Source organism: Gracilinanus agilis, chromosome 3 (assembly GCF_016433145.1).
Source record: "Gracilinanus agilis isolate LMUSP501 chromosome 3, AgileGrace, whole genome shotgun sequence".
Classification (NCBI taxonomy): Eukaryota; Metazoa; Chordata; class Mammalia; order Didelphimorphia; family Didelphidae; genus Gracilinanus; species Gracilinanus agilis.
Window position 1 is genome coordinate 613,079,489 of NC_058132.1, and position 22,512 is coordinate 613,102,000.

A 22,512-nucleotide genomic window follows, 5' to 3' on the forward strand; every position below is an offset into this window, starting at 1 on the left:
GGTAGGCCTGTGTAAAGACCGCAAAGAATTCAGAAGATTTTGTTTCAAAGAGGCAGAAAGTTGGCACCCAAGCTTCACTGAGAAGCTGAGAGGCTTCCCTTGTGTCAGCAGAAGCCCCGATGTCTGACTGTTGTCCTGGCATCAGAAATGTCCTGTCGTTTGCTGGGGTGGGGGTTGGTTCGGTGGTGCAGTCAGGATATGAGATGAGGGCACCAATTGGGGCTGAGTTCATTTGGGAGCTGCTGTATTAGTAGTAGACAGTGCTAGGAGAACCAGTAGTAGATTATGAGCTGGGAAGCGCAGCAGCCAAAGGCAGTTATAATGCCTCCTTTCAAATATCAAGAGCAGAGAATGACACAAGATGATGCTAGGTGGGGAGTGGGGCAAGGATAGTTCCTTTGTGTGGGCATCCAAAATGATTTCTAATCATTTCAGAATGATTTTATTAAGGAGCATGGAGATTCAACTAGTGTTTACTTGTAAATCTCAAGTGCAAAGAGGGCAGCCCTATACTGTAATGGAAAGACCACTGGCTTTGGATTTGGAAGGGACTTGGGGACTGGATTAGGTGACCTCTCATCTCTATTCTAGCCCTAAATTTAAAATCATATGATTTATGTTTGCCTTTTGTATTCAGCTAAGGGAAGGAAGGAAGGAAAGAAGGGAGGAAGGAAAGAAGAAAAGAAGGAAGGAAAGAAGGAAGAAAGGAAGGAAGGAAAGAAGGAAGGAAGGAAGGAAGGAAGGAAGAAAGGAAGGAAAAGACAAAGGAAGGAAGGGAGAGAGGAAGGAAGAAAGGAAGGAAGGAAGGAAGCAAACATCTATTAAGCACCCACTATATACTAGGCACTACGCTATGTGCTTTTACAAATATTATCTCATTTGATTCTCACAACAGCTCTGGGAAGTAGGTGCTATTATTATCCTTCTTTTATAACTGAGGAAACTGAGGCAGAGGTTAAGTGACTTGGTTAGGGTCACACAGTATCCGAGACCAAGCTATGTCTATACATATCTTTATATTTCCCATTGTCTTTCATGGCGCATTGTTCTTAAACTCAATAGATGTTTGTTGACATAGAAGAAAATGGGCAATCTGGAATCTATTAGTTGTCCATTGGTCATTTCTGCAAAGGAGAAAAGAAGTGTTGGTTTTGGTCCACCAGAGGGAGCACTTGACATTAAGATTTCCAATGGCAGACAATAAAGCTAGAAATCTCTGAGGGGAAAAAAAAATAAGTAGCTCTTTCTTCTGGGGCTTCCAGTCCACTTAAGGTTCTTTGTCCCATCAGCTTTGGTCTTGAGTCCTCAAGATCCCACCTTTGAGGAATTCAGGACCCTGGGGCCTCTCCTTCCAGAGAATTTTATGCTCCGTACCACGTCTGATCTTCCCCTACCAACAATGTGCCCTGTTCACCGAGGGGGAATCTCTACTCATGTGATAACTCTGTGACTAGGTCAAATTTTAATCAATTCCTTTATCTGTTTCCATTTTAGTAGGCTACTCTGCCTCCAGTCTCTCCCAATCCATCCTTCATCCAATTGTCCGAGTTCCTAATACACAGATTTGTTCTAATGCTTGTCTTGGCCTCCAAACCTCCATTCGTCTGGGGGGATGGCTGGAGGTACCATTGTGCAGTGGGCGAAGCACTGGATTTATAGTCAGAGGACCTGGGTTTGAATCCCAGCTTGGCCATTTATTGTTGGAACTTGGACAAATCTCTTCCCTCCCCACTTCAGTTAGGTTCAAGAAGACCAGAGTTTGCTTCCGCCTCAGATGCTTAGCTGTGTGAGTCTGAGCAAGTCACTTAAGTCTCTTTGTGACTCAGTTCCCTCAACTGTAAAATGAGGGAGTTGGAAGGATAGTAGGAGCATTTTCAGCTATCACGGCTACTAAGCCGCCATCTTGGTTCTGCCCCCAAAATGACAGGATTTTTTCCTTATTATTTCCTCAACTTATTTCCTTATATTTCCTCAACTTTTTTCCTTATATTTCCTTATTATTTCAAATTATTTCCTTATATTTCCTTATTATTTCCTCAACATATTTCCTTATATTTCCTTATTATTTCCTCAACTTATTTCCTTATGTTTCCTCAACTTTCCCCCTTCTATTTCCTTATTTCCTCAACTTTTTCCCTTATATTTCCTTATTTCAACTTATTTCCTTATATTTCCTTATTATTTCAACTTATTTCCTTATATTTCCTTATTATTTCCTCAACTTATTTCCTTATATTTCCTTATTATTTCCTCAACTTATTTCCTTATGTTTCCTCAACTTTCCCCCTTCTATTTCCTTATTATTTCCTCAACTTTTTCCCTTATATTTCCTTATTATTTCAACTTATTTCCTTATTATTTCCTCAACTTATTTCCTTATATTTCCTTATTATTTCCTCAACCTGTTTCTTTATATTTCCTCAACTTATTTCCTTATATTTTCTTCTTATTTCCTCAACTCTAATCCATTCAACTCTAAATCTGTGATCCTAAGAATTAATTCAAGTCACCAGGGATGCTGCCCATCCTTGGAATGGACTTCCCAGGCTGTGACTGTTGAAATCTCTCAGCTCAAGATCCAAACTCAGTTGATTCTCCGGCCTTCACCCAGTCTGGCCCCGCTTCTTCTCCCCTCTCCCTCCTCCCCTCCACCTCCACTTCTTTTTTTTTTTTTTTTTTAAACTCAACTTCTGTGTATTGGTTTCTAGGTGGAAGAGTGGTAAGGGTGGGCAATGGGGGTCAAGTGACTTGTCCAGGGTCACCCAGCTGGAAAGTGTCTGAGGCCGGATTTGAATCTAGGACCTCCTGTTTCTAGGCCTGACTCAATCCACTGAGCTACCCAGCTGCCCCCTCCACCTCCACTTCTGCCAGAAGGCCAGTGGGTCTGGCCAACAGGAAGGAGGCTATTGGTCCCAAGTGTCCATCATCCGAGACCAAGGTCCAACTGGAAAGCCCTTTTCCCTCTCTCTGGGGCTTACGGTGGTGGGCAGTGAGGAAAGGGAATTGTTATGGCCAGATGAAAAAAAGTCAAAGCTTTGGAGTCTGAGATCCAAATCAACATGGCCACAGCTGGGATACTTGTAGGGGGGAAAAAAAAAGTTTCTGCCATGTCGCCATGGCTTAGGGACCCCCAAGGGCACCCCGCCGGTCCTGCCCTTCTTGAGCTCTTGCAGGGGTGAGAGGCCAAAATGCAGCCTGCTCTTCGCTTGGCCAAAGGGAAGAAGAGAGGTCGTGGCCGAAGGAAATCCAGAGGCCACTGACCTATTCAATAACTAGCTCCCAGCCTCTAACAAGGAGCGGTTCACACGTGCCACCCTCGCAGCGCCCCTGCCTCCCCCTTGCTTGGAGGTCCCTCCCGGAGCCTCCCTTCGCCCCTTGCTTCCTTCCCTGGAGGCCAGGCCGGTGGGAAGTTTTAATATGTTAAGATGAATGAAATTCCTTGGGACGTGGGGCTGAAAAGGGCCGCACAGAGCAGCCCTGCAACCTTGGCCTCCCAAGTCCGAGGGGGACGGCGGGGGGTCCCTGTCCCCCTGACCACTGGCCCCTTGCTGAGCTCTCTTAATCCAAATACAAAAATCTGCTTTAGTGGCACATTTCTCACCCAGCGAGAGACGGCGATCTTAAAGTAATGAAGTTCGAGCCGACTTCAAGGGTCTGGGGGCAGGGAGGTGGGGAGGGGGCATCTGGGAGCAGGTGGTCCCTCTCCAGGCCTGCTCATTTCATTTTTTTTTCTTAAACAAAGCGTATTGTATATGCAAGTTATTGCTGCTATATATAACATGCCGACAATTTTCTCTTAAACAACATTTGTTTTGAAGGTCCAAAGATAAAAGGAAACCATCTCTCTGTCCTCAAAGAACTCACGGTGTGCTGTGGTAATCCACAGGGAAAAGGCACTTGTTCTAGAAGTCAGAAGCACTGTGGACACGGCTCGCTTCAAACCCACAGGACTTGAGCCCATTTAGCCATCTGGCTAAGGCTCATTATTCCTTGGGCCTCAGTTTACCCAGTGACACAAATGAAAGGTTTGGATGAGACAGCTCCTGAGGTCTCTTCCTATTCTAAATCTATGATTCTGAGCAAGTACAAAGTCACATGCAGCATTTGAAAAAACCCTTACCTTCCATCTTAGAATCAATACTGTGCATGGATTCCAAAGCAGAAGAGTGGAAAGGGCTAGGCAATAGGGGTTAAGTGACTTGCCCAGGGTCACGCAGCTAGGAAATATTTTGAACCCAAGACTTCCCATCTCTAGAAAGTTGCCCCCCAACATGAAATATTTTTTTAATACTATTTTTTAAATTTTTAAATATTTTTCCATGGTTACGTGATTTATTTTCTCTCCCTCCCCTCTCCTGGAGCCGACAAGCAATCCCACTGGGTTATACGCCAACATGAAATGTTTTAAGAGGAAAGGATTGCTAACAACCAGAGGACAATCTGGGAAGGCTTTGCATAGAGAAGCATTTATTAAACACCTACTATTTGCCAGGTACTATGCTAAGCACTTCACAAATATTAACTCAAATGAAATAATAAAAATCATAATTTGAATATCGGTGGAGAATAGGGGATGTGAAAGGTTAAACAGTTCCTGGAGTTAGAAGACACACAGACTATATGAGACGGCATAATTAGTTGCCTGATGAGTGATCCAGACCATTAGTATCCAGACTTCTCTGACTGAGTGTTTTTATCCATAAAAAAAAAAAAAATTTGCTCTCACCGCCCCCTCCCCAAATAAAAATATTTACATCTGTGTAAACTGTCGTTCCATCATTTTCAAATGAGGTCACAAAGAATAAGACACGACCGAAAAACAACAAAATAACCACACGTGTAAATCAGTCAAATACACATACTTTTAAGTATATACTTCGAAACCATACAAAAACAGTCCTTTGAAAAGAACGAGATAAAAATGAATTAAGGTTTGATGCTAGAATCCATAGGGAGCCACTGGAGTTGATTGAGTAGGAGGGAGGTCAGCCCTACAAAAATCACTTTGGCAGTCACATGGAACATGGACTGGAGTGGGGAGAGACTTCAGGAGCCCATTGCATAGTCCAAGAGAAGAAATGGAGTCTGAATGGGAAGGAGGGAAAGACTGCTGACAAGCAGAGGTTGTTAGTGTTGGCTAAGCGGAGTCAAGGGGTGGAGAGGAGAAGTGTGGAGGTAAAACCAAGGAGATCTGGCATGGGATTGAAGATGTGGATGTGAGATAAGGGAAGGAGAAGGGAGGAAGGATGACACCAAGATGGTGAAAATTGGAAGGATGATGGCGCTGTGGATAATAACAAGGGATTTTGGAAGAGAGGCTGGTTCAGGGAGGGGGAAGATATTTTTATATCTTTGATTCAAATCATCAGTGTTTCCTCCTTAGTCAACTCACTCTGTCCCACTCAAAATGAGAAAGGGGTAGACCAGTGATTCCCAAAGTGGGCGCCACCGCCCCCTGGTGGGTGCTGCAGCGATCCAGGAGGGCGGTGATGGCCGCAGGTGCATTTATCTTTCCTATTAATTTCTATTAAAATTAAAAAAATTAATTTCCAGGGGGCTAAGTAATATTTTTTTCTGGAAAAGGGGCGGTAGACCAAAAAAGTTTGGGAACCACTGCGGTAGGCGATCGCTTTCCTGGAGCTCAGAGTCCAAACTTGAAGGGAGCCATGGAGTGATTTGGGTGGCAGGGGTAGAGGTGGAATTTTCTCATATGGAACTTGAAAAGTTTAGGTACCTGGGTGTTAAGTGGCTAGTGTTGAACTTGGATTTAGGTAGATTCAAATCCTGCCCCAGACATTTAGTGGCTGTATGAGCTCAGGTACACAAGTCACTAAAAAACATGAATAATAAAATAATAAAAAACACAGATAACCCTCTCAAAGGTTTAGCATAAAGATGAAATAAAATTGGTATCAAGCATTTTGTAAATTTCAAAATAATATAAATGTTATTTGTATAATTTATATTTATATGTTTATATTTATATATTATATAATTAATATAATTTTTATATATTATATAATAAAATATAATGACATATAATCATATAAATAATAGTTATATTTATTTATATAAAATATACACTTATATAAAATTACAGATTAATATAAATATAAAATTATACAAATATAGCATTTATGGAAATGCTAATTTATTATTACTAACCTTACTTGATCTCTATAATAATTTGGAGAGATGAGTACTATAGGTATCATTATACACATTTTATAGGTGAGCAAACAGATTCAGAGAGGTTAAGTGATTTACTCATTCCCATAGAAAATTACACATTCCCATAGAAAATTACAAAGTCAAGATCTGATGCTTGGTATGTTATGTCCCCTCACTCCAGGTCCAACATGTTTAGTTGATTTTTTTTACTTTTTATTTTTTTAAACCCTTATCTTCTGTCTTAGAATCAATGCTATATATTGATTCCAAGGAAGAAGAGCAGTAAGGGCTAGGCAATGGGGGCTAAATGATTTGCCCAGAGTGATACAGCTAGGAAGTGTCTGAGACCAGATTTGAACTCAGGACCCTGGCTCTCAATCCACGGAGTCACCCAGCTGCCCCCTTCTGGTATAGATTTTCCTATTTTATTTTATGGCTAAGATTTGGCTCTGTGGTTATGCAAGGGAGGAAAACCATGGACAAAAAAAAAAAAAAAAAAAAGGGGACAAAGTGTCTGTAGGAGGTGGTTTTGTAATGATGGTGGTGATGATAGTAGTAATAATAATAGCTAAAACCGGAATGAAAGAATTCAAATCAATAGAGAAATTGATAGTAAAAAATATTTACACACCTTTTGTAGGTGTCAAAGGCCAAAATGCTTTTGTAATGAGGTACAAAGGTTAGAAAATATTTGCCTCTCTTTTCTAAGGTTACTTAAAAAAAAATATTAGTCCTGTTTCTAAAAGCCAGGTCAACTGGTTGCTTAGCACCAGGAGATTTCCGCCCCAAGCTTCCTTATCCAAGCTACTTTTTTATTAGTTTTTGAAAAAAAAAATGCAATCTCAAGGCAGATCTTGCTTTAAAAAGAGCCAGTGAGGGGCACTTGTGGCCAAACTTGAGATAGAATCCAATAATACAGGAGCTTCTCAGATTTGAGCATCAATCAGACTGCTCAAGGACGAGTTGGTAAACCTGGAGAGTAGAATCATAGATTTAGAACAAGAATGGATCTTAAAGGCCATTGAGTCCAGTCTCTTTGTTTTACAAATGGGGAAATGGAGGCATGGAGAAGCTGGATGATTTTTCCACAGGAACTTTGAGTTGTCTATTTTCAACCAGACCAAGAGTAGTTGGATAATAGTACTTATTACCTAAATATTCTTCTCAAATAAAAATAACATTAAGCAATTAATATTAATTAAACAAACAATAAATATAATATTAAATAATACTATAAATTAAATAAATGCTAAAGATAATATTAAGCAAATCATGTTAAGTAAATAAATCATAAATGCAATATCAAATAACACAACAAACAAAACAAATAAATAATAAATGGCATTAAACAATTAATATTAATTAAACAAATAATAAATATAATATTAAATAATACTATAAATTAAATAAATGCTAAAGATAATATTAAGCAAATCATGTTAAGTAAATAAATCATAAATGCAATATCAAATAACACAACAAACAAAACAAATAAATAATAAATGGCATTAAACAATTAATATTAATTAAACAAATAATAAATATAATATTAAATAATACTATAAATTAAATAAATGCTAAAGATAATATTAAGCAAATCATGTTAAGTAAATAAATCATAAATGCAATATCAAATAACACAACAAACAAAACAAATAAATAATAAATGGCATTAAACAATTAATATTAATTAAACAAATAATAAATATAATATTAAATAATACTATAAATTAAATAAATGCTAAAGATAATATTAAGCAAATCATGTTAAGTAAATAAATCATAAATGCAATATCAAATAACACAACAAACAAAACAAATAAATAATAAATGGCATTAAACAATTAATATTAATTAAACAAATAATAAATATAATATTAAATAATACTATAAATTAAATAAATGCTAAAGATAATATTAAGCAAATCATGTTAAGTAAATAAATCATAAATGCAATATCAAATAACACAACAAACAAAACAAATAAATAATAAATGGCATTAAACAATTAATATTAATTAAACAAATAATAAATATAATATTAAATAATACTATAAATTAAATAAATGCTAAAGATAATATTAAGCAAATCATGTTAAGTAAATAAATCATAAATGCAATATCAAATAACACAACAAACAAAACAAATAAATAATAAATGGCATTAAACAATTAATATTAATTAAACAAATAATAAATATAATATTAAATAATACTATAAATTAAATAAATGCTAAAGATAATATTAAGCAAATCATGTTAAGTAAATAAATCATAAATGCAATATCAAATAACACAACAAACAAAACAAATAAATAATAAATGGCATTAAACAATTAACATTAATTAAACACATAATAAATATAATATTAAATAATGCTATAAATTAAATAAATGCTAAAGATAATATTAAGCAAATCATATTAAGTAAATAAATCATAAATGCAATATCAAATAACACAACAAACAAAATAAATAAATAATAAATGGCATTAAACAATTAATATTAATTAAACAAATAATAAATATAATATTAAATAATACTATAAATTAAATAAATGCTAAAGATAATATTAAGCAAATCATGTTAAGTAAATAAATCATAAATGCAATATCAAATAACACAACAAACAAAACAAATAAATAATAAATGGCATTAAACAATTAACATTAATTAAACACATAATAAATATAATATTAAATAATGCTATAAATTAAATAAATGCTAAAGATAATATTAAGCAAATCATATTAAGTAAATAAATCATAAATGCAATATCAAATAACACAACAAACAAAGTAAATAAATAATAAACATTGCCCCGAGTGATTGATATTAATTAAATAAATAATAAGTATAATATTGAATAATATAATAAATTAAATAAATACTAAGAGAATATTAAGCCATTAATATTAATTAACAATATTAATAATACTGTTGTAATCAAATGCACTTTTTGGATAATAATTATTATAATTTTGATAACAATTTAAAGTTTATAAAGCACTTTCCTCATAACTACCCTATGAGATAGATCATAAAGGTATGAACATCTCCCTTTTACAAATGAGGGCATTGCTTCCTTTCTGTGTGCCTTATTCGCCTTATTCTCGCCTCTGAGGCTACAGCTGCAATGTTCTCAGGTTCCCTGTGGTAAAACTGGTCTTACTGTTCCCCAAATCCAACATTCTTTTTGCCTTTGCAATGGCAGTGCCCATGCTTGGAAGGCACTTCTTCCTCACCTCTGATTCTCAAAATTCCTAGTTTCCTTCAGGGCTCAGATGTAAATGGAAATAAGCAATAATACTTATGTCACAGAGTTATTGCAAGAATCAAATTAAAATAAATATAAAATTAAATTAAATTAACATAATCAATCTACAAATTAATACAATTTATTAATTATATAGCATATAATTATATTAATCATAAATTAAATTAATATATTGTGTTACATTAATATAACCTATTGGGTTATTAAATTATTGTTTAATATAATTTATTATGTTATTGATAATTCATAACTAATTATTACATTAAATAAATATAAAATGCTTTGTGAACCTTAAAAGTGATAGTTACAATTTATTCTTTTTATGAATTATTGTTATAACACTATTAACATATTATCACAGAAGAACACATTATGGTGATGATATTAATTTATTAATATTAATTCTAAAATGATAATTAATATAATAATGTTATCTACAGAAATTAATTTAGTCCCACTGACTCCAATGCTGGTGTTCTTTCTGTTGCACTATGGAAGTCATAATCCCAATCTTGGATTCCTGTTGGGTTGTAGACAGGCCCAATTCTCGGCATAATTCTGAGGTCATATTTAATGTATTTTGGACGCTGCACTTGTAGCACTGCTCAGGATCCTCCTGCTGTCACTGAAGAAAGGCTCTGATAAATTAATCCACACTAAGGCATTATAGACTCACTGTATTATCCTCCAAACTGGCATTTGAGCTCTAAAAGAAGACCTCTAAATTAGAGCCTGTCTCACCCCATTGGTCATTGTTGAAAGAAGTTCACGTATTACATGATATTTGTTGTTATCGATTGTTTAGTCATCTCTTTTTTTAAACACTGACCTTCTGGATTACTAAGTATCACTTCCAAGGTGCAAGAACAGTAAAGGCTGGGCGATGGGGGTTAAGTGACTTGCCCAGGGTCACACAGAAGATAAATTGGGACAAAGGGAGCCTCATTAAAATTTCACAACTCCTAAGACTCTCCTAGGCTGCTCCATTGGGGTCCTATGATACCTGACAGATCCATCCTAGGTCTGTATAGATGTACAATATTCCCTCTTTAAGTCCATACAATTTAGGGAAAAGTTTATGAAGTAGTTTCTACACAACCACCCTGTGAGGCTGATAGTATACGTCTCATTTTCCTCAATTTATGGATCAAGGGATGAAGGCTCTGAAAAACCAAAGAGCTTGCCCAAAGCCCTGCAGCTTATTAATTGGGAGAAGTAAAAAAATCAAGTTTTCTAACTCCCAGTCCAGTGCCCTCTTTCCTATACCGTCCAAAGTTGAGGATGGAAAAAAGGAAACCTCCTTAAGGCATCATCTTGCCTCCTGGGGACTTTGCTGCGACCCAGGCAAGTGGTTCACTAATGCTTCTGGTCTAACCTGTGTCTGAGAAATGCCAGGCTTTCCCTTTCTTCCCCAAGAACCACAAATGACAGTCCAACAGCTGCCCACAGTAAGGTTTGCTCCATAATTCCATCAAAAAGCTTTTAAGCAGCCCTTATCTGTGTTTGACATTGTGCAGAGTCAGCCCAGCAGATGCAGCCAAGACCGATAACATTGGCAGGGAGAGGCATAAAAGGACCTGGAAACAACAGGACACACATTGAGCAAGTACATGAATTAATTAAATGGATAAATAAATGAATGATGTCTCGACATCCTAGGCAGGCCAAGGGCTAAGTGCCTGGCTGATTAAACAGCTCCACGTCTCCTGGGTTCACTAAGCCGCCCGACCTTTTAAGGTGGGAGGCTGACACTTGGTTTCCTATGGCTCCACATTCTGAAAAACAGCAGAATCGGACCTTTTGTCTTGCTTTTTCTATGCTCCCTTTGGGCCTTTAAAAAATGGCCTCTGTAGCTCTGTTGCCTTTTAACTAGCCATCTGGCTGCAAACAGCTTTGACTTATATGTGTGCTTCCCTGGATCTGCCTCCTCTCCCTTCCCTTCCCTTCCCCTCTGCTCTGTTTCCCTTATCAATCTTCCAAAGAAAATGACGGTGAAACGAAGCCCTGCGCTCTTTTATTAAAGAAAAAAGCCTATTTGGCACTAACTGGCAGCCACCTCCACTCCAGTTCACTCTCATTCAACCTGTGCTTGAATGCCTCTTGAAGAACTCCCTCTTCTCTTTGGCTTTAACTGGGAGTTACTGGGCAGCCATCGAAGGTAGTTTTGTGATGAATTCTGGCTTTCCTCTTCATGGTGATTTATGGAAGTCCTTGGATGGGACGGATTTTTCAGCACTGAAGGATGGAAGGAGAAGGCAGCCCCTTTCATAATTGGGGCTGTGTTATTTCTGGGCTTCAGGACTTAGCCACTGATTAGCAACTCGTCTCTCTATTATCAGTTCCATGTTTACTTCCAGTAGAAGTGATGGAACTTGGCACTTGGCTCCAATGGAATCTCAAGCCCACAGATCTTCCATAAACTGGCATCTGCCAAAGTCTCTCCACCCTAGATGGGTACAATTGACTCTGACCCTAAATGTAGAAATAGAAACCATACCTTGTTCATTTTCGTCTTCTTTGTTTCCACCCAGCATTCTAGCCCCTCCACATTATTTTGAATCCCAATTCTGACATGCTGTATTAGGTATCCCTCTCAGCTCTGTATCATCTACAGATTTGACAAGCTTTACTTTCTGGTTCTTCATCTAAGGTAACTGCTAAAAATGCCTCTGAACAGGTTTGGGGGTGTATGTGGAAGACTAAGGATAGAACCCTTCAATATACTACTAGAGACATCTCTCAAAATTGTCCCACAGCCATTAATTAGATCCTGAGATCTGTTTACTTTCTGCTTTGATGAGTTGATTCATTTGGTCAACCAGCCAGTTTCCTGAGGTAGAAAAGAATTGTGGAGGTGAGGATCCCTTGGATCCATTTCCTGTGGGATACTCTTGTTTGATGGTCTTTGAAGTTCATTCCCCAAGGGCTTGCTTCTTACTCTTCACTGTCACAAAGTTTTGATTAAGAACGTGTTTGAATTGTTTCATTAGGCTCTGAGAGCCCAGAAACATGAACAGTTAACCCCAGAAGAAAAAAGATAGATAGCCAAGCACAGTGCCCTTTGCTACCCTTTTGGCTAGCTGTCCTTGCTTCAGGACAAATGTGGTGCCCACATATCTCTAGGGAATTTGAGTGTAATCTAAGTCTTTTTTGGGGATGAGGAAAAATGAAATATTGGGCGATACTTTGCAAAATTCATTGTGATGAAAAGAGCAGATTTAAAGAGGGTCATGAAAGAAAGGAAGGGAGAAAGAGGGGAGGGAGAGATAGACAGACAGAGAGTGAGACAGACAAAGAATGACAGAAAGAAAGACAGAGACAGAGAAAGAGAGAGAAGGATGGAAGAAAGAAATGGAATCCCATTAAAAACAAATTCAATGGGACAAGGAAGAAATATAGAATTTAATGAATTTCTTTTCATCCTTATTCCTGTTTCTTCTTTGGTGTCTGATTCTTTAAAGCTTGTTGCCTGAGATCAGCTCATTATTCCCTAGTTTGATTTTTTAAATGGGGGAGTATTTATTTTCATAGTAAGTATCTGACTTAGTGCTAGTTTTGATCTTCAGAATTACATTTTGGACCCGATGGCCCAAATGGTACCCATATGATGTTGCAATCAACATGTTGGAATTAGATTAACTATAATATATTCCATACAAGAAACTGACAAAAGTTTTATCTATGGGGTCCCCCAAATTCCACCCTGCTCTGTATCCTTACTTTAATTACTAAATTAAATAACTAAAACCCAGCATTAATGATGTATAACAGAGTTTGCATTAGGCAATTGCCTATGGGTTCCCTGGAAACCTTTCTCTTGTTGCATCACATATGTATGTTTCTAAGTATATATAGACAGAGATATAAATATAGATAACATATATATATTTTCTCTCCGGTTGGATTATTAGGGCCTCAAGGGTAGGGACTCTGGCCTTTGGTGTCTTTTGAATTCCTCATACATCCCAGTAAAATATTGTACATGTAGTTTTTCCTCAACAAAATGAAATTGTGAATTAATAATTTACAAAAGAAAGCTTACTGGTTGTTTTAAACCCACTCGTCTTTTAGACAGATGAGGGCCAAAAGGTGTATTTTTTTTTGAAGAATTCATGCCAGCTTAAGGGGAAAAGGCTAAACTTGCTGTTAAATTCTATTTCTAGGGCATGTTAGTCAAACAAAGGGATTTGATGGGCAAACAGCCTCTTCTCTCTTTCCAACTTTGCTTTTCCTTGACTGCAAAACTGCTTCAACATGTTTCCCAGCACTCCCTGCCCTGGGAGCCTCTGGCAGTTTCAGAACTGAACATGATAAGGCAAAAACCACATGAATTGACTGAGCCTGCTAATGAAGCTAAACTGACTTTGTCTAAATCCCTTTCTGTAAATCTCCTGCTGCTCTCTCAGGACTTGCTATGGCACGTCTGCTGCCTGTTCCATTTGTCTTTGTTGACAACATCAGCCCTTGGCGGCTTTGTCTTTGGAATCCAGTTGGAAGCCCAGAAGCCCAAGGAGGACTGGATACAGGGAAGACTGACTTCCAGAAGTAGTGACTGCTTGCCAAACTCAAATTGGAAAACCCAAACTCAGTGGTCAGAACTTTATTGTTGAAGGCAAAGTCTGAGTTGTTTTTTTTTTTCTTTTAAAAGGCATCTAAGTGGCTCAGTGGATTGAGAACCATGCTTAGAAATGGGAGATCCTGGGTTCAAATTTGGCCTCACACTGTTTCTTAGCAAGTCACTTAAACTCCATTGCCTAAAACTCTTCTGTCTTAGAACCAATACACATTTTTTATTCTAAGGCAGAAGGAAGGGTTTAAAAAAAAAAACATTTTTTTTAAGGACGTCTAAGTTTGAGATGAGAAGAAATCAGCCTTTCTCTTTCGCTGTAATAGGTTTCCTTTTTTCTATTTGAATGACAAGAGGACAGGGCTTCTAGTAGCCAGTCTGTGATCCAAAAGTTAGTTTTTCCCTTCTCGCAGTGTCTTTCCCAAAACTTGAGCAGACAGCCTCCAAAAGCTTTCTGTACTAACGGTTTTCTGGCTCTGACCTTCAAATGACTTCAACTCTCTTTTTTCTAAGAGGTTAACGTGGTCCAGAAGAGGTCACATGCAATTGTGGAAAGAGCATAAGATGTGAAATCAATGATGCAGGTTGCTTTTTGGCTCTCTCACTAGCTGAGTAACCTTGGAGAAGTCACTTAAACCCACAGAACCCAAACTGGAAAGGTTTCAAGTGAGGGACTCTGGATCCATCACCTGAGGACCACTGACACATTCTGAGAGGCTCCTTACTAGAGGTTGACACCCAGATGATGGATTTTGTTTATGACACCATTTCCTAAAGTCAGGGAAGATTTATTTGCATTCTTGTGGCAACATCAGCACTGTTTACAAGCACAAAATTTTGAAATACTGAAGAGAATATGAAGCTAGGTCAGGGCTTCTTAACCTTTTGTGTTTATGCCACCCCTTTGGCAGTCTGGTCAAACCCTTCTCAAAAGAATGATTTTTTAATACATAAAATAGCATTGCAAAGGTAACCAATTAGATTGAAATATGGTTAACAATTTTAACAATTTTATTTTTGTTGTAATGCAAAACACACTTCCATATTGGTCAGTGTTGTAAGAACACACTCAAACAAAGCCAAAACCCCAAAATAAAACCATAAATACACTGATGTGAAAGATCCACATGATGCTTTGATCCACATCCATCTGTCTCCACCAGCTCTTTCTCTGGAGATGGATAGCATTCCCCATTGTTAAGTCCTACAGTTTTGTCCCAGATTGTTGCATTGCTGAGAGTAGCCAAGTTTTCAGTTGATCATCTTGTAACTGTATACAATGTTCTCTTGGTTCTGCTTATTTTGCTCTGCATCAGACCCTGCAGATCTTCCTAGCTTTTCTCTAAAGTCATTCTACTTATCATTTCCTATAGCACAATAGTATTCAATCATGAACATGAATCACAGTTTGTTTGGCCATTCCCCAGCTGAGAGGCATCCCCTCAATTTCCAATTCTTTGCCACTATAAAAGGAGCTGTTATAAATATTTTTGTACGAGTGGGTCCTACCCTTTTTATTATCTTTTTGGGATACAGATCCAGTAGTAGTATTACTGCATCAAAGAGTATGTCCAGTTTTATAGCCCTTTGGGCATAGCTCCAAATTGCCCTCCAGAATGGTGGGATCAGTTCACAACTCCATCAACAAGGTATTAGTGTCCCAATTTTGCAGCATCTCCTCCAACATTTATCACTTTCCTTTACTGTCATATTGGCTAATTTGGTTACCATTAAAAAAAATTCATGCACTAGGGCAGTACTATCCACTGTACTTGGGTTCAAATATGGTCTTCTTAGGTGTGTGACCCTGGGCAAGTCACTTAACCCTATTTGCCTAGCCATTGTCCTGTCTTAGATTTGTTACTAAGATAGAAAGTAAGAGTTGTTGTTATTTTTTTTTTAAGATAATATATCTTCAAGTTAGGAATCCCTGAGCCAGGTTTAGGAAAATTAAATAAAGTGCCTACCTACCTTGCCCTCATGCAGCTTACAATCCAGTAGAAGCACACACACACATATACATACACATATATAGCTATAATTTTAAAAAATGCAGAGTAATACCTTATGGGACTCCTTAAAATGGGCAGGGGGTGGGGAATTTGAAGGGAGAGAAAAAGGTTAGAACCTTTGCTTTGGGGAATTAGATAGAAAATTAATAAGAACAGACTAGAATTTCTAAGCAGCAATGAAGGCCCAGCTGAGGTTTTGGAGCATGAATTTATGGCGAGTTAGATCAGCAAGATTTTATGGTTCTTCCAGTGAGAGTTTACCCAGAATTGCAAGATGATTAGGTCAGGGAGGGCAGAATTCTAGAACCGTGTCAGAGAATTATGTATCATGGGATAAAGAAGGGAGACAAATAAATCCAGAGAGGGGCATAGAGAGAGCACAGAGAGTTTCAGTACCTGGAGATTGCAATAAGAATGTAGTGGCCACGTGCCCCAAGGACTCCTCCTGAAAGGACACCAGATTCAGGGGAACCTTTCTCTTCCCCAGTGTGGCAGAAGAAAGCTCACAGTCACATGTGTTAGCTTTGTGGTTTTAGCCTTTAAGACCATATAGAGAAGAGATGTACTTTCCAGGGAGAGCTGCCATGAGGAGTTTGGAGAAGGCTGAAGGATGTAACCAAGCCACCATGAAAAAACTAAGAAGTTCCAAGGTTAGACTGGGAGTTGTGGGAATCATGGCAACTGGCTGAGTAATACCAAGTAGGTCAGAACTCTAGGATTGTACTGAGGTGGGAATGAAGATTGGGAGAGAGAGAGAATGGAGGCAAAGGCATGGAGAGGCTACAAAGGAGGAGGGCAGAGGATGCTGAAAGGGCCTCAGATGGGGGAAAATGGGACAGAAGGCAGAGGCTTCAATAATCAGTGCTCTGAATTTTCTGGCACTGAATCTCTGGAGGGAAGGGACGTGGAACTCAATGGAAGGAGGTAGTGATATAACTTTCATTTTGTTTTGTTTAAAGACTCAGATAGAATCACCTTCTTTGTTCCTCATATGCCTTCAAGAAAACCTGCTTTGTACATGATGTTTTAGTGGTTTAAGTGTTCTTGGAGGGCTTGGGGCTCTTTGAAAGACACAAATTTTCTTCTTTTTTAAAAAGAATTTTAAAATTTAATTTAAAATTTCTATTTAAAATTTTTAAAATTTAAATTTAAAAATTAAACATTTTAAAAATTAAAAAAATTTTTAATGCTTAGAATCAATCCTATGTATTGGTCCTAAGGCAGGAGAATGGTAAAGGCTGAATGACTGGTCTAGGGTCACACAGATAGGAAGAGTCAAAGGCCAGGACCTTTCATTTCTAGACTTGACTCTTTATTCATTGAGCCATCCAGCTGCCCCTCCTTGAGTCAACTTCTGATGTTCCTCAGTGAAACTTCTAGTTGGGTGCAGAAACAACCCATGGAGATTATTATTTGAGAGATGCTCCCAAGAATGAGCCAGAGAGTATTCTGGATACAAAATCAGATTTAGTGTGAATGAAGACTAGAGATGGGTCTAAAGATACAGCATTTAGGTCACTGATTGTAGTAAGAGGATAGAATGTCAATGTTTGGCATCTTGAAGGTGGGGCAGGACCATAAGATGCTGATGATGCCTAAGACATGAACTATGTATGCCTTTTTAGATGAAGTAGGATGGAAAAGAATACCAGGAAAGCCATTAACTTGAATACTGAGGTGCCTGGGAATGAAGGCAGGCAATAAGGTGAAGGGGAAGACCTTGAGTCAGATGTTATCGATAGGGTCAATTATGCTGATAGTTTTCTAATATTGATCCATCTTTGCATTCCTGATATAAAAGCTACCTAGTCGGCGTGGAAGATCTTTGTGATATATTGCTGTAGTCTTTGAGTCAGAGGTTGATGCCATGGAGGAAATTGGGAAGTGGGTGGAATGTATTCCACAAGGATGAGGGAGAAGTGGTATAAATTGATTGCTTTGAAAAAAGGAGATAATGGATGAATAATGGTAAGGGGAGAGCAGTGAGACTCAGGAATGCTCCCCTCTTAGCAGGTGTGACTTAGTGGAGCTGGAGAAGGTGAGGTTTCCATTGGAAAAGATTGAAAGGAATATGATGCCCATAAGGCCAGATTTCCTCTTAATTGGTAGGCAGAAAGTACGTGGATAGAAAAATTCAAGAATTTAGCAGAGTTTGTTAGAAATTTGGAGGTAAGGGTCCCAAAATCATAACTAGAGGGAGAGAGAAGAGGCAGATAGGGATGGAGTGGGTCTGGGGGGTGGTGTTGGTCTTGACATGGATGAGTATGTAGGAAGAAGCAGAAGGAGCAACTTGGCCATTTACCATTTGTGCATCCTAGAGAAAACCATTTAAACTCTTTAGGTCTCAGTTTTTTTTACCTGCAAAAGAGAGTGTTAGAGAACTGGAGGAGTAGAAACAGAGAAGAAAAACATTTGCTTGATCACATGGGTTGATGGGGATATAACTAGGGATGTAGACTCTAAATCAGTGGTTCCCAAACATTTTTGGCCTACCACCCCCTTTCCAGAAAAAAAATATTACTTAGCACTCCTTGTTACCTACTATCACTGCTCCCTTACAGTTATTCACCACTCCCAAATGCACCTGTGGCCATCACCACATCCCTGGATTGCTATAGCACCCACCAGGGGGCAGTGGCGCCCACTTTGGGAATCACTGCTCTAAATGATCACTCTATTGCAAATATTAATAATATGGAAATAGGTCTTGATCAATGATACATGTAAAACCCAATAGAATTGCTCGTTGGCTATGGGGGGGGGAGGGAAGAGGGGAGAGAAAGAGCATGAATCATGTAACCACGGGAAAATATTCTAAATTAATTAATAAAATAAATAACTTTTAAAAAAAAGAGTGTTAGATTGGATTACTTCTAGATCTCTTGCTGATCTCAATTTATGGTAGAAAGTATTATTAGATGACCAAGACTGGTATACCAGAAGGATGATAAGTATCCTGTAGTAGCATGGTAATTAGTAGGGGGAAAGGGCCATTCAGTAGGTAAAAAATTCTCTAGTTTTATTTTATTAAGTGGGAAAACTGAGGTGGAGGGAGATGAAGCAATTTGTTGAAATCTGCAAAACCAAGTATTGAGATGTCTGACCCTTAATCTGTCTCACCTCTAACTGAAACTCAGCAGAATATATAGACTTTTCCTGAAGAATTCGGGGGCTAAGACGGAAAGGTGAGGAAGCCAAAAAGGATAGAATTTGGCAAATCACACCGCTTGCCTTTAGCACAAGGTAGCGAGGTGATGAAGTGGATAGAGCACGGGGTTTAGGACCAGCAAGACTTGTCTTCCTGTGTTCAAATCTGGCCTCAGACACTTACCAGCTGTGTGGCTCTGGGCAAGTCAGTTAACCCTCTTGCTTTCAATTTCCTTTTCTGTAAAATGAATTGGAGAAGGAAATGGACAACCATTCCAGTATTTTTGCCAAGAAAACCCCAAATGGGGTCACAGAGTCTGAAATGACCCAACTAGCCTTTAGCATCCATCTCACATGGGTCCTGCTTGCCCAGTTGATGCATTTTATTTTCTTTGCTTAAAATACTTTGCTGAGAATGCTGCCATATTTTACTTTGCATTGAATAAAGTCCTTGCTTGCCCTTGATAATCATCTGCTGTGACATAGAAGACATATTGTTTAGAAGCAATGCAGGGAAGCTTGGAAGGTGGAAAAAACAAGCATTTCATAGTTGGTCTTAGAGTTGCTCCTCCATCTGACTGAATGAGGAAATGTGCTGTTTGAAAGCAATCAAGCCTTTAATATTAATGTAAGTGAAGATGCATGAGTCCCAACTGGTATCCCAGGTGTAGCAGAGTGACTTATGGCATTGTAATGTAATTTCCTCTTGGTTTTTATTTCCTCCGACTAACATTTTGCAGATGGTATGCCTTGCTTATTGGAAAAAAGGTACGGAAACAATTAAAAAAAAAGAAATAGAAGTTTGGGTATCAGCTGAGTTTGAAACCCCATACTTAAAATTTGATGGAAAAAGCAGGCTGCCTGCTTTGTTACAGTCAGTCCTCATTTTATATTCATGGCAAGGGCATCTTCCTCAGCTTCTGGTCCTCCCAAGTGCCTTCTGAATTCCTCTTTCTCCAAAACATGGTCTTCTGCAATGCCCACATCTCTCATCTCTGATCCAGCCATTCACCGTTGGTACTTGTCTGTGGGACTGGAATCCCACATTTCCTTCACATTCCTCCTTGGCCCACTTCCCATTCAGTGAGTCTCCAAGGATTTCATTGTCTCCCTCCCCCCCAGACCTGGACTGAGTCAGTCTTTATTTCTTGTCTCTGCTGTCCCTACTCCCTAGCAAATTATGCCTGTTCTGTACCCCCCCCCCCAGACCTTTCTTGTGGCCCTTTCCACCAGGCAAAACAGTCCTGCCTTCATATTCATTGGGGTCCCTATTTCTCTTCTTTTATGTCCTAGGACAGTAATGAGAGCTACATAGAGGCTAGCAGGTGGTATGGTGGATAGTGTGTTGGAGGACCCAAGGTCAAATCTAGATTTATTAGTGATGGACTCCGGGCAAGTCAATGAACTCCTTTCTGCCTCAGTTTCCTCAACTGTAAAATGGGGATGATAAAAGCACTTACCTCTCAGGGTTGTCACAGGGATCAAATGAGATAATATTTATAAAGTGCTTTATAAATGTTAGCCATTATTATTACCATTACTTCTACTAATATCTCATATTTAATACTTTAAAGTTTATATATATATACATATATATATATATATAGATAGATAGATAGATAGATAGAGAGAGAGAGAGAGAGAGAGAGAGAGAGAGAGAGAGAGAGAGAGACCTTCCTCACAACTTGTAGGTACTACAGATATTAAGACAGGAACTGGATCTATGAAATTTCAGTGATATAAAAAACTCCTAGCTGAAGAAACTCCTACAAATGCAGGTCAGTATCTTTTCTGTGACCTCAGAGAGCTGCCCACCACACTGAAGGGTTAGGGGACTTGCCCAGGGGCACACAGTGCCTAAGTGTCTGCTGGATTTGAACCCAGAACTTCTTGGCTACTGGGAATTTTAGGTCTTCTAACCCCAAGACCAAGACTTTCCTTGACTAAATGGGCTAGGATCTTTAAAGGTAAGATCTTACTTTTTTTTCCACATTCTAAAATTCACCATCCTACGGTCTCGAATTATGACTCTATAATTAATCCCAGATGGTTCTGGGGCGAAGAAACTCCCAATATAAATTAGAAATGAAGAAACTTTTTCTGTCCAAACTCTTTGAAGAATTCATTTAATTTGACCCAATCAAGTGTCTCCTTCCTCACCTCCCCAGTCTACCCCCTACCCTCTTCTTTTGCCAATGATTAACTCACTTGGACTCCTTAGGCAGCTGGGATCCACAAGGAACCCAAGAACCTAGAAGGGAGTGATTGACCTGGTTACTGACCCATCATAATGCTTTGTATCATCAGGGGTTCCTCCTCAGGGCTCTGCTCCATTTTATGTGAGAAAGTGAATTCCTCTGGCTGTCACTGTTGACTCTCAAGCCAGGTGGAAAAATTGGTTTGGACACTGATAGCTTCTTTAATAGGCGCTTGGAGCATACATACTCTATGGACTGGAAAGATTCTGATTATGGTGGGTTTTTGTTTGTTTTCATAAAAAAATTCCTGCTGGTGATCTTCTTTCATTGTCGTGATCTCCTTAGGGCAGAGCTTCGGGCAAGTCTGAGGTTGCCATGGCTGGGGAGGGGGTGGGTGTCAGAATTCCAACTCTCTAGGCAGCCTGCTCATCCTTCTTTGGGACTTGGCTTAAGTGGCCCAGAGAGCCTGGGAGGATTTCATTTGGAAAAGGACAGAATCCCATTAATGGGCATCCCATTATACGGGCATCTTTTCTTTCCAAATCACACAAATACAGATGATGACTTCTCCACCCTCCCTTCCCTAACAATGAAGAGCCTATTGATCTCTACTATCTTTTTCTTTTTTAAAAACTCTTATCTTCTGTCTAAGAATCCTCACTGTGTGTTGTTTCCAAGGCAGAAGAGCAGTAAGGGCTAGGCAATGGGGGTTAAGTGACTTGCCCAGGGCCGCACAGCTCGGAAGTGTCTGAAGCCAGAGTTGAACCCAGACCCTCTGACTCCAGGCCTGAAGTTCTATGTACTAAGTGTCCCCATCCTCTCTGATTTACTCTTCTTTTCTTCTTTATTGCTCCTCTGTAAAATTGTGAAAAGGCTGAAATTTGTCTTTCGCTTGTCTATGCCTTACACTTTTTCTACTCTGTAGCTTCTCTTTTGCAGCGAGGAAAGGATGGGGAGGAAATTCTTCTGAATCTCTGCTTACTTTTATGATGGACTAGCTTCAGAGGAAAATTACCTGGTAAGACAAATTCCCATTAAGGTGTTAGGAGCTTTGGGTTTTATCCAGATCTTCGGAGAAAGAATATTTAAATCAAAGGAATGAATGGGTAATGATAGAATTGAAGAGACCAAGATATGTC